Below are 14,313 nucleotides of genomic sequence, written 5' to 3' on the forward strand. Positions count from 1 at the left end.
TTTCTTGCTTCTCTAGTTGGCTTTGAACTTGCTCCTCACTTTCTTGATTTCTGTCCAACCAGACACACACACAAATGTAAAATACACCAGTCTATATTTATAAATGTTAGATATCCACGTAAAATAATTTTCCCATATATTGGAGAAGAGGGTTTCCAGCACCTTTAGACTCATCATTGATGGTAGCTGATGATATTTTGTTGCAGGAATCTCTGTCCAAAGTTTATTTTTAAGATGTTTATTCAAAGAAATAAGCATTCTCTGCACCTTCTTATACACAGAGTGAATGTCTCACCCTTCTCCTTTCAGCATCACCGAGGTAAATGGGATGCAGTAAGTAGACTAGTTTGGCAATGGTCAGATAAGAAGGATAATTATAGGTACTGTGCCCAGCTAATGGAAGCATTGTTTTAAAGCTGGGATGATTTCCAAAACAAACACTTTACTAATGAAAACAAATCTACGTGATATACACCAAGGTTCTTCTAGATCCTTGACAAGATGACTCACTGATGGGCAGAGGGAAGGCAACTGCCAATACTCTGTCCCTTTAACCTTTGAAATCCTTTCTGACTGATTTAAAAGAGGCATGTAGCGGTGCGGACCATTACCTCAGCTGCGTTTTCTTACATATGCCTTGTGATTACTAATGATAATGCTATGTTAGATGTGCATAGTGCTTTACTCTACAAGGTGTTCTCCTGTTTTTCCCGTCTGATCCTCATGACAAGGCTGTGAGATAGGTATTATAAAACTCACTTTATAAATGAGGGGAGCAAGGCATAGAAAGCACTGTATTTCTATGCTCAAGGAATAATTGGGGGAGGGATACTAGAACGTAGAGGAAAAGAACTAAAAATACTTATTGCTAGTCTTCCAGGTAATTTTTCTGAATGATCTGTAACAACATATTTCTCTGTAATCAACAGCCCATGTCTTCACAAAGCCAAGCATTTCAATGAGTACTGAAAATGTCTACAGGGTTGATATAGGTAGAAATAGCTTACAATACTCTTTACAGAGCCTGTACTTTGAACTATGATGAATATCTGTGTGCACAATTTAGGATGAGATTGTTCTTAGTTTTTTAAAAAACTCTAATAAATTTTTCTAGCTCTTCTTATAGGATAAGAAGAACCTTTGATTCTGCTCCTTCAAAATATGGTATTATCTGCTGTCTGCATCTACTTTGAAATGCATAAAAAACATGCAGTATATTGATGAACAGATAGTAAGATGGGTAGATGGACAGATATGTCATAATGCAAGCAAAGTAAGATGTTAATAGTAGAATATAGGTGGTGGGAATGCTGGTGTTCATTATAAAATTCTTCCAATTTTGCCCTATGTTTGAAATTTTTAATAATAATATGTTGGGAAACAATAAAATAAAAAGCTCCTGACTTCACTGCCAAAAAATAAGCAATATCTGTAGAAAGAAATTTTCTAATGCCATCCCCTAGGGTTTCCCCTGAACAAGGCAAATACCGATACCGAAATGATTAGGTTTTTTTTTTTTTATTATTATTCATCAAAATATTTGGTGTGTACGCAGCCAATTAAAACTTAACATAGTATTATCCAGTATTTAAGAAGAAATACAACCCAATGATTATTTGGGAACCATATTGGCTGTTGAGTGGAAAATGTTGCCACTTGTTATCTCATTGGTAGAGTTTGGCTTTTCTCATATCTTTACAGAAAGTCTTTATATACACCTGTGCTCGTGATAATGCCCTACACATAGAAAGCAGTTCATAAATGCTTTTGATGATTATTATGAATGGAGACCCGGGAAATGTGACCTTGAGCAACCACTTCCATCTATGAGCCTCAGCTAACTTCAATAAAATGAGCAATTGAACTAGAATTCATTCATTGTTTCCCAGATTCCTCACTAAGGAGCCCTGCATTCAGAAGAGCCTCCTCCAGTGTTGGGATAGGGTGGGAGGTTTGGGGAATTGAGGAGGAAAGAAGAAGGAGCTTCATGGACAGACTCCTGACCCAACCCCCACTGTGTGAAGGACAGGGCTCCAGAAATCTTCTCTTGGCTCTCAGGCTATTTATGTCTCCAAATTGTACAGTGATTAAATTAGCATTTATTATTAGATCAAAACTCCTCTTGCAATACTTTGCACAGTCTCAATATTTTTTATCAGGCCCCTTTTTTGAAATATAGCTTCCTAAATGTCAGTGTCATGTGTACTCTTCACTAGCATGAATAAAAGGATTTAAGAGAAGGATGACTTTGGGGATGTGGAAAAGGCAGAAGCATCCTATGAGCATGGTGGTTTTCTCTCAGAAACTGAATTTCAGCACTAAAAAATGAGTGATTCAGAAATATGCAGGTGTTAGTTTGGCCATCTCTTTTCGATAGCAGCTAGCAATTTTTTTTTAAATTTAAAAAATGGCATTGTTTTTAGATTATATTCTCTTTCCACCAGCAAACTGTTTGAGTAATATTTATTCAGCAATGATTAAACATGGACCTTTCAGTCTGTCTGAAATGTGTGAACTTCATTCCTCATGGTTCTCATCTTCTCAGAGGTCCAAAGAACAACTGTGCAGATTTATCCCTTAGATTACCCATGAACTAATCTTTTTTTTTTTTTTTAATATAATGAATTTAGGTGCTTGTGAGAAATTCTCCCTCTATTGGTGGCTTAGAGCTAGATAAATTAGGTTCCCTGCTACCCCACGCAGTAAACCTGCTGCTTCATTTCTGTATTTTCTGTGAGTGAGCGCTGCCAGCCATGCCAGTCGCTCTCGGGTTAATGTGGGATTTACGCTGTTGGCAGACGTTCATCATGCAGCCACTTTCTCTTCTGACCTCAAAGTGGTTGAAAGACTGACGTCCCCGTGAAAACAGGACACACTAAGTAACTTTGCTGCATGACACTAAACAACCAAGCATGTCTCCAATTACCCTGGACAGCACGGTCCCCAAGCGTTTTAGAGTCACATTAAGATGAAATGTGGACAAAGTAAATAGAGATCTTCAAAGCATAAATTGAAAATGATAATGATTGCTGTCACTTTGTGATGGAGGGTTATGGATTTCATAGTTTATGGATTCTTCCTAATGAGAAGCAGATTAACTTTTCTCACTGGATTAAAAATCCCAGTGGCCCAGATATTCACTGCCAGAAAGAAGCCATGTGCTTCAACTAAAAGTAGAATTTTGCCATGATCCTGCATCATGTATGAGTGACTCTAACATTATCGGAAAGTCGAGGTTTGAGATTTTGAAATTTTCTACTTTAGGCTTAGAAATTTTGGCATGACAACCAGATTATTTTGAGTAATGCAGAAATATTGTATAATGTTTAAAATGATTGTCTAACCTCAGTGTCATGGATAGTTTTCCTGTTCATAATGATGACAGAAAGAGAACTTTGGTTTAATTAAGTGAAAGAGGAGGGAAAAAGAGAACTAGTGATTCTGGGCATTGTATTGGGTGGTTTATATATATATATACACACTGATTTAACCCTCTTAATGACTTGTTGAAGCAGCTATGATTATTTCACTTTTACTGATTAAAAAACTGAAACCCGAGGAATTAAATTATTTGCCCAGGGCTGATATGGCTACTGGGTGAATGAACCAGAATTCAAACCGAGGGCCACTGGACTCTCAGCCTGTGCGACTCTCCCTCATTACTGAGCTTCTCTGGATAAAAACACAGGGGTATTTCAGATTGCCCTTATTCCTGAAAAAGCTTTAAATCCAGAGTCAAAAAGGAAGGTCCTGGAGGGTCTCTGTTAAGCATTGGGCTTAAGGGCAAAAGAAAGATGGATTTACATTTCTAGATTATTTAACTCCAGATATTTGGTAAAATAGAAAGATGTGCACGCCATAACACATCCACTAATGAAGCTATGACTTGGTGTGTGTAATAGCAATAAGGGGTATGCAGTCACAGGAGAAGACCTTACACTTGTATGTGTGAGCTACGGACTTGGAGTCAAAAGCCCTGAGATCTAGACCCAGCTCTGCCACTACCTAGCTGTGTGACCATGGCAAGTCTTCTGGTTTCTGGGTCCTGTTTTCTCATGCATAAAATGATGGGATTGGGTTAGATTCCTAGGATGCATTTTTGAATAACTCTACCACAAATCATGCTACGTCATACCAGTTTGGAATGGGAAGAATAAATAACTTGCTTCTAAGTGGTAACTTATCTTTCCAGATGCCCAGGACCAGTTGGGAAACTTTATTTTTCCATGTATTGCTGGTTAGTGACTAAAAATAATTAGATCTTTAATTAAAAAAAAAAACTTGATAATTTATTAATAAAGTCTGGTACACAATATCCTTATCATATTTGAAAGATGTAGATAGTTTATAGTGCCCCTATTTTAGAAAAGATTAAAAGAAATATCACACATTTCCTCAGAAGCCAGTGTTTACAGCACATTTCCATTTTTCCTCAAGCCTCTGGAGTTTCATTCCCTTCAGACTCTCTGTTTTCCTTTCATAACTCTGCCACTATATCCTCACACTTCTAGAAACACATCTGTTGATCTAATCTTAGCAGTCCCTTTGTTAGAGGTGGCTGGAATAAGAAATAGAACGACTGAATTGTATCAACACTAAATTATAAAAATCTGGCATGTTAGTTATCCTTTAACCTCAAATCCAAATATTGTTTACAGCCAGTATGTGTGTCTTCATAAAGAAGAAAGAAAAAGCGGGCAGTTCGTGGTAAAATAAGCCACAAAATGAGGCAGAAAGTCCAGGAGACAACAGAGATAAGAACAAATGTCTGAGATTATTGTTAATAAATATGACCGTGTCAAATAATACCTGATATTAAAAAGACCCTAAAATCCACAGTAGGAAATAATTTTATCTTCCATCCCAAATATAGTTATTGTGAATCCTCATTTGCTACCTTTATTCATTCAAGAAATATTTAAAAGTGTCTGCTGCATGCCAGCCCTGGATATGCGGTAGTGAACAAAACACAGTTCCTGCCCTCGTATCGGTTACAGCCTATGTGGAGATGCATAGGAGACAAATAATCATGCAAATAAACCCTTAACTACAAATTGTGCTAAATGATAGGAACAAAGAATAGAGAAGTGAGACAAAACGATTGCTAAGCTTAATAAGAGTGGTAAACATAGTCCCTAAAATGCCTTTCCTCCCGTCTTACTTCCCATCATGTTTCTGCAGTGTTTGTTGAATATTCCCCATTTTACCTCCCTAACTTCTGGAAACTTTTGCCTCCTCTGGTGTTTTGTGCCTTGATTCATCCCAGGCATCCACCTAGAATTTGCTCAGTCAGAGGCTGTAGAGCCTCTCCCTTCTGTGCCTTGTGGACTTCAGCTGCCCCTTAAGTGCCGCTCAGCATTCCCCCAGGTTTGGTCCTCAGCTGGCTTCCCAGGTTAAATGAGGGAAACTTCTCTGCAGCCAACCCCCAGTCCTGTGGGTCTTCAGCCAGCACCTCTCACCTGCTGAACAGCATCTCAGCCTGGATTTCCTGCTGTTTAGAGGTGAAATCACCCTTCATTCCTGCTCTTCTCTGTCACCTCTCACCGTTCCCCGGACCAGCTCTTCTCCCTGTCGACTGTTTTTGTAAAGTCTGTCTCAGGGTCGCTCAAGTGTGAAACCTTCGGGTTAGCTTTCCTCCTCTCTTTTTCCCTTTTACATCCAGGTAATCCCGAAGCTCCACAGACTGATTGTAGCGGATGGAGCAGAAGTTTTCTCCATTCTCACTCCCTCCGTGCTTTGTTCAGGCACTGGTTGCCTCTCAGCGGGGTCCCCGCCAAAGCAAAGTCCAGCTCTAATCATGTCACTCCCTTCTTCGTAGACCTTTGCGGACTTTTCACTGCCTGTTGAAATAAGTCTAGGTATTTACTCTGGGGTCTAAGGCCCTCCTTGACCTCTCCTCAACCTCGCTTCTAGGTTTAGCACCCACGGAGTCCCCGCCTGTGCCCACTGCACAGCACGCTGGCTGGCTGCAGGCCTTTGGCAAGTATTTTCAGCTCTCGGACCCTCAGTTTCCTCATCAATAAAATAAGGAAGATGAGTAGATAGAATGTCTTTACGATCGCTGCTAGGCCTGTCATTACATTCGTCTTTTTTTTCCTGTGGTTTTATGAGTATATGTGTGTCATCTCTCATATTTACTATTGTTTCTTATATCTGGAATGCCCTCTCACTCAGCTTCCTGTTTTCAAAGCCCCATTTGAATGCCACTGTCTCTTCCATGAAGCCTTTTCAGTCCCTTCCGTACAAATGTGACCTCACTCTCCTTGAAATCCTGTAAGATTTGCTGGTTCACTTCTCTACTGCCTTCTGACATATATCAAAGCCACTGTTTACTTAACTTTCTTCCCAGATAGTGAGCTCTGAGAGGGCAGTGGCTGTATCTTATTTTATCTTTAAAGCACAGCTGCTAAGTAGTTTCTGGTACTTAGTAGTTGCTTGATAAATACATAATCGATAAATAAAATTAATTAGCTTTAAATTATAGAACTTCGTCACCAAAAAAGACATGGGAAAGATATATACTACACAAATGTGAACTTTACTAGGTAAAATTTCACTTCAAGCCCATAATCTTGATAGACTAGATTTTATGATTTTACAATTCATGTAAATATCATGGGGATATATATATATCTCACAGGGACTGAAATCAAGCTCAAAACTATACTATTGATGGAATACATCCATAAAACTTAGTTATTTAGACTTAAGTTTCAGTGAGCATCAGAATATTAGTGAAAGATGACACAAAACAATGAAGCAATTTGTATATCCCATGTAGCATGTGTAAAATCTATCATAAAGTTATTCTTTTTTCCTGATTTGAACTTCGATTTCTTCCTTGGATAAAAATTTTTGAAAACCATTATATTTAAGTTTGAAACAATACAACTTGGTTCTACTCTTTATGAAAGAAAAATAAATTTACTTTCAATCTTATGGAACAAATGTCCACGTATTAGTTATATCTAGCAGGTAAATGTATCAAGTATTGTTATAGTCATCATCTTTAACACATACCATTTGTGGTGAATCTATTTTGTGCTCTATACTATTCTTTGAATTACCATAACCCTATAAGGTATATATTGTCACTTTTCTTTCATAGATGAGGAAAATGAACTCATGAAGGTTAAGTATCTTGCCTATAGCCACATAGTAAATAATGGTGGAGCCAGAATTTAAAACCAGAAAAGTCGTACAGCAAAGTGCCTTTTCTAATCTTTTTGTTCAGGTTTTGTTTTAGTTTTGTTTGATTTTGTTTTTCAGCTATGGGTAAAGACCATTAGCTATTTGCTTTGGGGGATAGCACAAGCTTTTTCTTTTACTGACCATTGTCACTGAAGTGACATGGCCACGGTCCATCCATAAGAAATTTAAAAATTTATCTCTATGCCATTGTTAGTTGAGATAAATTGATCAATGTATAAAGGAAACAAAGAAGAAAATAAGAGTAAGAAATTTGAAGAATAGTGAACATGGCTAGTTAAACATGCTGCAGAATTGAGTTAACCCTAAAAGTTAACTGAAATACTTTCAAGATAGAGCAATTAGAAACAAACTCATACAAAAAGTCAGAATTTATGGACATGAAAAATGAGACTACCAAACTGAAACATGGCCAAAACATTTTTCTTTTCTTTTTCTTCTCTCCTACCTGCCACCTCTTTCTGGTATTTCTGTAAATTATTACTGTGGTCAAAGAGAAAAATAGAAAAAAGTAAAACTCAAGAAATCAACTTACAAAGCCAAAGGGAAAAATGGAGATTTGTTTGCAATAAGCAAGCTACCTGTGCAGCAACAAAACAACAAAATAAGAATTTTGTAGGTATGAATAAAATGTAAAGGATAAATCAGCCCCCCCCCCCAGTGTTTCTTATGGTAGCTGACACCATGATCTATACAAAACTGCCTATTAATAACAACTTTTACCTTTAATTGGTCATGAATTCCTACTTTACATAGGTTTGGGGGAATTTAACAGAAGCCTGCTGTCTTACTGTCTTAGTCAGTTCTGGCTACTATAATGAAATACTACAGTCTGGGTGGTGGCTTAAACAACAATTTATTTCTTGCAGTTCTGGAGGCTGGGAAGTCCAAGATCAAAGCACTTGGCAGATTTGGTGTCTGGTGAGGGCACTCTACCTGATCTGCAAGGCACCTTGTGATATCCTCACATGGCAGAAAGAAGGAAAGGGCTCTGGTCTTTTCTTCTCATAAAGGCACTAATCCCACTTGGGGCCTCCACTCTCATGATACTATCAAAACCTGATTTCTCTTCCCCCAAAATCCCACCTCCAAATACCATTATGTTAGGGATTAGGGCTTCAACACAAGAATTTGGTGGGGTTGGGGGGACACAAACTTTTAGTCCATAGCAGCTAGCTTCTACACTTAAGAAGGATGGATGGGTAATCCTGAGTGTCAAAGAATTTTAGAATTTTTGGAGCTTAGGAAATACCTTAGAAATTATCTAGTTCTACCCATATTTTTCAAACAAAAACAAAAAGCAACAAAAAACCTGTACAGCTAGAGAGGGGAAGAGACTTGTCTTGTCTAGGGTCAATGAGTTTGTAGCTGGTCAGGGACTAGAATCAAGGTCTCTGGACCTCTCATGCAGGGAAGGACTTTACCACTTGCTCCCCTCCCCCCCACCTTCCACCTTACCCCCATTTATTGTACCATGTTGAGAAATCTAACCAGATAATAGAAAATAATAGTAATTCACCTCTTACCAGCAGGCAGTACTGCACAATTTCTGCCACACAGAGCCCAGAAATGGCAGACAGAAGGGAACTCCCTAGATCCAAAAAGGAAAATTAAGTGGCTTGAGAAAATATGTCTCCTTACTGGCAAACTGGTAAAATGCTAAGAAAATGTGGGTCAGGGACTCAGGAATTCCTTCTTTCCACATAAAAATTTTTCTTGGGGCTACCTCATAGGGCCAGTGGTTCCTTAGCTAATATACTTAGTAGTTCCTTAGCTAATACTCCAGAGGGAGTATGTTCAAGTTTTGATAAAATTTCCATGCTATACTGATAACTGGTTTAATCTTAGGTCCCACCATGTGCTGTAAAATGGTACCATTGTATCTACCAAAGGTATTTTTTTTTTAGTGTGAATATCTGTTCTTAATGAAGTCTTAGTGGAGGAGCAAGCACCAGTCGTGTACATGTAACTCTACAAAAGGTACGTGTTGGTTATAATTACATTAACTGCTTAAGGCCACAGTGATCTTTCTCTGAGTGTTTTTTGGGAGAGAGTTAATGGCCCTCAGAAAAGTGAATAATTCATCTCCTTTTGTCCACCTTACAATTTACAAATGAGCATAGCCCATACAAGTTGTGGAGCTTTCCCTAACCGACTAACTGATGGTCTCTGTATCCAGGCACGTTGCACAGGTCAAGCACTGGCAAAACTTGAGAGATCTCATCCTCTTTGTTAAGAGCTGGGACTTACATTGGTCTGCGGGACTCCAGGGAGGTTGTTTGAGGAGTCCTACATGATCCCTGGGATCATCATTTACAAGCCTTGGGGGAATAAATGGATTCTTGTCCCCTGGACCTCCTGTCTGATATAATTTGAGTTGAACCTTAAAGCCCCTAAAAGTCTGGATGCAGTGACCATACATTCAGTTCCATTTATCCAACAAGCCAGGCAAGTGTCATCAAATCAATAACATGACTGTGCCATCTGCCTTCCCCTTGCTCACCATCATAATGAAAAATGACTCCTTAAGTGTTCTGCAAGGCAATTAGCTGTGAAGGCAGAGCTGTAATGGGGAAAGACTAAGTTACATTTGTATTCAAAACTTTACTGGGAAAATGGAAAGGAAGCTGTTGTCCGTATTAATAGACACATAAAATGTATAAATGGGGTAATTTTGTATTACTCTATTTATGCATAATATTATACAACTGCAGAAACAGAGAGCTAGGAAGGACACTGAAATGACATCTGGCTCCTCCAACTGCCTGCAGCCACAGCTGGTGACCCTGTCCAAAATCATCTCGGACAGACAGACTGTTTCTAAAGACTTCTCCAGAAGGCATGCTTATAACTTCCGGGACTAATTCACTCTATTATTTAACTGTCTCCACTGCAATTGGATCCCATTTTTTCATTCTCTTTCTTCTTGCTCTCGTCTCTCCAGAAAACAGAGAACAGCTGATTGTGCTCCCTATAATAATCCATCATGTGGTAGAAGTCAGTTTTGAAATCACCTTCCAGCCTTCAGTTCGGGTTCCATCCAGCACTCCCCGTCCTTCCATCTGTGCCTTGAACTCTTCCTGCTCAGGTCGTCTCGTGACTCTCACAATGCTTTGCAACCTTCCCAAGTATTATCAGCTCAAGAAACATGGAATATAAAGGGACTCTACAGGTAGTTCTGTCCCTTTGTGTGATGGATGAGGAAACTAAGTCTCATCTAAAGAGTCTATCTCCAAGTCCGCTATCTGCTCCGTGACAGAGCCAGCCAAGGGGCCCACTTGGTCTTTATTCTCATCCTTTGTTTCTCAGTTCCTAACGTCCCTCTCTTTTAAACTTAACTGCCTTGCCCTGCTGGTAGTTCAACAGGATCCCTCTTTCCATTCCTGACTTTTTGTGCCATTCTGCATTTTGTATTGATGCCCACTGTTTTTCTTGCACAAGAAAAGGAAGGAGTTAGTCTCTCTGATGTTTCAAGGTCATTTTTGAAATTTAATCCTGTCCTTTTAAATGCCATTCTCATGCCCTGTCACTCATTTGATGTTATCTGCAAAGATGATGATTTTAGGGAGATGTTAATTAAATGTTCTCCTCACCGGCCCCCTACACACACACCTCCCCTGTTCCCTCAAGAGAATTTCTAATTCGAGTCACCTCATCTGTGAAGAAACTGGTCCCCTTCTCTACCCATCCTCATGCTACTACTTTGTTTTTTTCACTCACTACTATAACATTTTTATTATACTGTCTCCATCCTGTCCAGGCAAGCTAAGGGCAGGGATTTTATCCTTCTCTTTATATCCCTAAAGGCTAAATGGTGCCTAAAGCATAATAGAAGGTCAGTATAGTTGCTTAATTGTTTTCCTCCTTTTCTCTGACTCACCTGTGCCTGTTGGCACTAAATTCCCAGAGTCCAGCTCTTAAACTAGGTGTGAATTCATACTTTCTCCTGTACTTTGTCGTGTACTTGGTATGTGTACCTTGCTATAAATTAATTCTAGATGCTTCTCAACTTTTAAAAATGAAAAAACATCCTTAATCTCTGGCCTAAAATTTAGTTCATAAAATATAATTGAAAACTTTACTGAGGTTACACTGATTTTTCATTACTAACTAGAGCTGTTGTTTCAGCCCCATCCTACAGACCTATTTGTCACAAGTCTTGTTTGTTATTTATGTGATTTACTATGTTTAACAGATTTTTGGGGGTCTTTTGTTATTTTTTTTTTCCATATATGAAAATGTCATCTTGACAGTTTGGTCATTCATAAGATCACTGTTTGATCATTTCTGACATCATCCTATTGCCTTTTCTGGAAAATGAATAGGCTCTTCTTCATTCTTAATGCTTTAAGCAGGACCAGAGTCCCTACCAGTTTTCTTGGTGGCATAAGTGTGAGTCACCAGACCCTGCTTCTGCTGCTTGGAACATCCATTTACAGCTTTTTCTGATTCTTGCTTGGCTACCTGGCTTCTACATCCTTTGCTGAGGGTTTTTAGAACCCCGTTGTTCTTTAAGACTGAGGTTTTCCAAACATTTTGAAAGTCTCTCTATTTTAAGCATTATTTGTTACTAACCTTTCCTCACGCATGTAAAAACAAGTCAATTTTTTAAACCTATCTCATGCCTGGTGCATTACAGATTATGTTCTATTTCCCTTTATATCTCCAGTGGATCACTTTAGTCCTTACATTATTACTTCCCCAACACTTTCGAATCATCATCTTTTGCTGTGCTTCATAGGTGACTTATAGTCTTGTGAAGGCACTCCTGAGTTCCATCTTAGCTCTTTGTGCATCTCTTACCTGTCTGTCTGAGCTTCCCCTCAATCTCCTTTTTTTCTGTGTGCATTAGAAGTATTTTTGAGAAATGCAAACTAAAATACTACTGAGATACCATTTCTCGCCCATCATGTTGGTGAAAATTAAAAAGTGTGACAACACATTGCTGATGAGGATAAAAACTGGTACAGTTCTGCTGGAAGGGAATTTAGCTATACCTAACAAACCTACACATGTACTCTTTTGACCCAGAAAACCCACTTTTAGGAATCTATCCTAAAATATACTTCCAGCAGTATGAAAACACATATGCATTGATTATTTATTTCAGCATTTCTTTGTAATCATACAATATTGGAAACAACCTAAATGACCATACTAGGAAAATAGTAAAATAAATTATGGAACCTCCACAAATGGAGTACAATGCGCCTATAAGAAAGGATGAGGAAGAACTGTATGAACCAATTTGAAATTATTTCCAGAATGTAGTGTTAAGTGAGAAGAGCAAAGTGCAGGAGACTATCTAGAGTATGCTGTCCTTAATGTAAGAAAAATGGAATATAAGAAAATCTACAAATATCTACTTATTTTTGCAAAAAAAAAAAAAATGCACAAGAAATATAAACCAGAAACTTAAAAAACTGGTTCCCTACAGGAAGTAGAGTAGAAATGGGGTATAAAATAGGGCAAAGAAAGAGAGAGTAGGAGGTCATAAGGAAGGAGTGACACTTGTTTGAGTACACCTTTGTGTACAACTTTAACTCTCAGAAACATTGTGATGTTTCACATACCCAATAACTAAATAAATAAAATCAGGATGTGGGAGAACCCCAAATGGAATTCAAACTGTAAAAAAATGAACCTAATGTATCACAAATGAATAAATATATAAGTACACTGAGGGGGTAGGGAAGAAAAGAGCAACCCAAGTAACTTAAGAAAATGATTACTTTACTGTAAGGTTAAAGGCAACCAAAAAAACTATATACAAACATACTAGAGTTAGTACAATTGTTTCTTTTACAAGCAGGAGCAGGGGTTAGCAATTCTGACACTACTTTATGTCTCTGGTAGGAGTGAACAAAGTAAATATATTGTGGATAATGAGATCTAGGTTTCTCACTGTCAGAGAAAAAAGATACATGTGAGGAAAGTGAGAAGACTAGAATGAGCCCTGTGGTGGTGCATTGGAATTAGAGGGCTGGGTATGAACTCGTTCACATACACTTAGGTACATAGAGAAATACAGATGTGTGCATGGGTGTTAGTATACACACACATTCATATGTTTCTTAGCTCTGCCCACTGAGACAGCCTGGAAGCACTCTTAACCCCAGTAGCAATGAATGGACTTAGCACCCATATCTTGGTTTCTTAACAGCATCCTCCAATCAAAGTAACCAGGCCTTTGGGGTAAATAGTTGATTTCAGGGCTAAGAAGGGAAAATACAAGTTGAGCTTGGTACATCTTATGGTTCCAGAAAATAAGTGCTCAAAAAATTATGAAGACATGTTGAAAGGACACAGGAGCCAACCTGAAGTGGCAGCTAATGGCCAAAGCTGAAACAATTTGAACAAAATAAATAAGTATAGTATGGGATTGTGACATAAAGAATAAATTAAATATCCATGAGTCACACTAATAAATATATAACTAAATAAAGAAAGAAATGGGAGAGAAGGGGCGGCACTTTTCTTATCATAGAATTCTAATTAATGAATGTAGAGAGAATAAGGGAAATAGAAAAATCACCATTAGGCAAATACCACAGTAGTATTTCCTAAAAATGAGAACCATTAATGGAATCTATTTATATTAATGGGACAAAATAGGATGTAAAAAAAACACATTTGCATAGCCTCAAAGTATCTTCCCATAAGACATTTACTTATTACTAAGGGGAAAATAGTAAATCTGTAGTGGAGAAACTCAGCAAACATGACCTTATGAAATGATCAAGGTTAATACAACCGGTAATGAAACACATGGAAATCATATACTCCTTGATGTGTTGCACTGAGAAGAGCAAAACATCACCTTTGTGGTATTCTTGTTAATCATAAATCCATAACATCAGCGTAATAATGAGAAAACATCAGATAAATCCAAATTGAGGCACGGTTTACAAAACAAAATGACCAGAACTCTTCAAAAGTGCCAAGGTTATGAAAGACAAAGACTGAAGTACTAACACAGATTGAAGACAAATCACATATACATGCAGTGGGTTCCTGAATTAAATCCTAGGCCAGAAATAAGACATAAGTGAGAAAACTGGTGAAATCACATGAGGTCTGTACATTATTCAATAATGTTATGTC

The 14,313-nt window shown here is 38.1% G+C and overlaps 1 protein-coding gene across 1 annotated transcript in view; it reads left to right on the forward strand.

Moving 5' to 3' along the window:
• The window catches only part of ATRNL1 (attractin like 1), an 819,545-nt gene that overhangs the window by 709,734 nt on the left and 95,498 nt on the right, over positions 1–14,313 (forward strand). The gene's annotated exons all lie outside the window — the stretch shown is intronic.

This window comes from Cynocephalus volans, chromosome 7, assembly GCF_027409185.1.
Source record: "Cynocephalus volans isolate mCynVol1 chromosome 7, mCynVol1.pri, whole genome shotgun sequence".
Classification (NCBI taxonomy): Eukaryota; Metazoa; Chordata; class Mammalia; order Dermoptera; family Cynocephalidae; genus Cynocephalus; species Cynocephalus volans.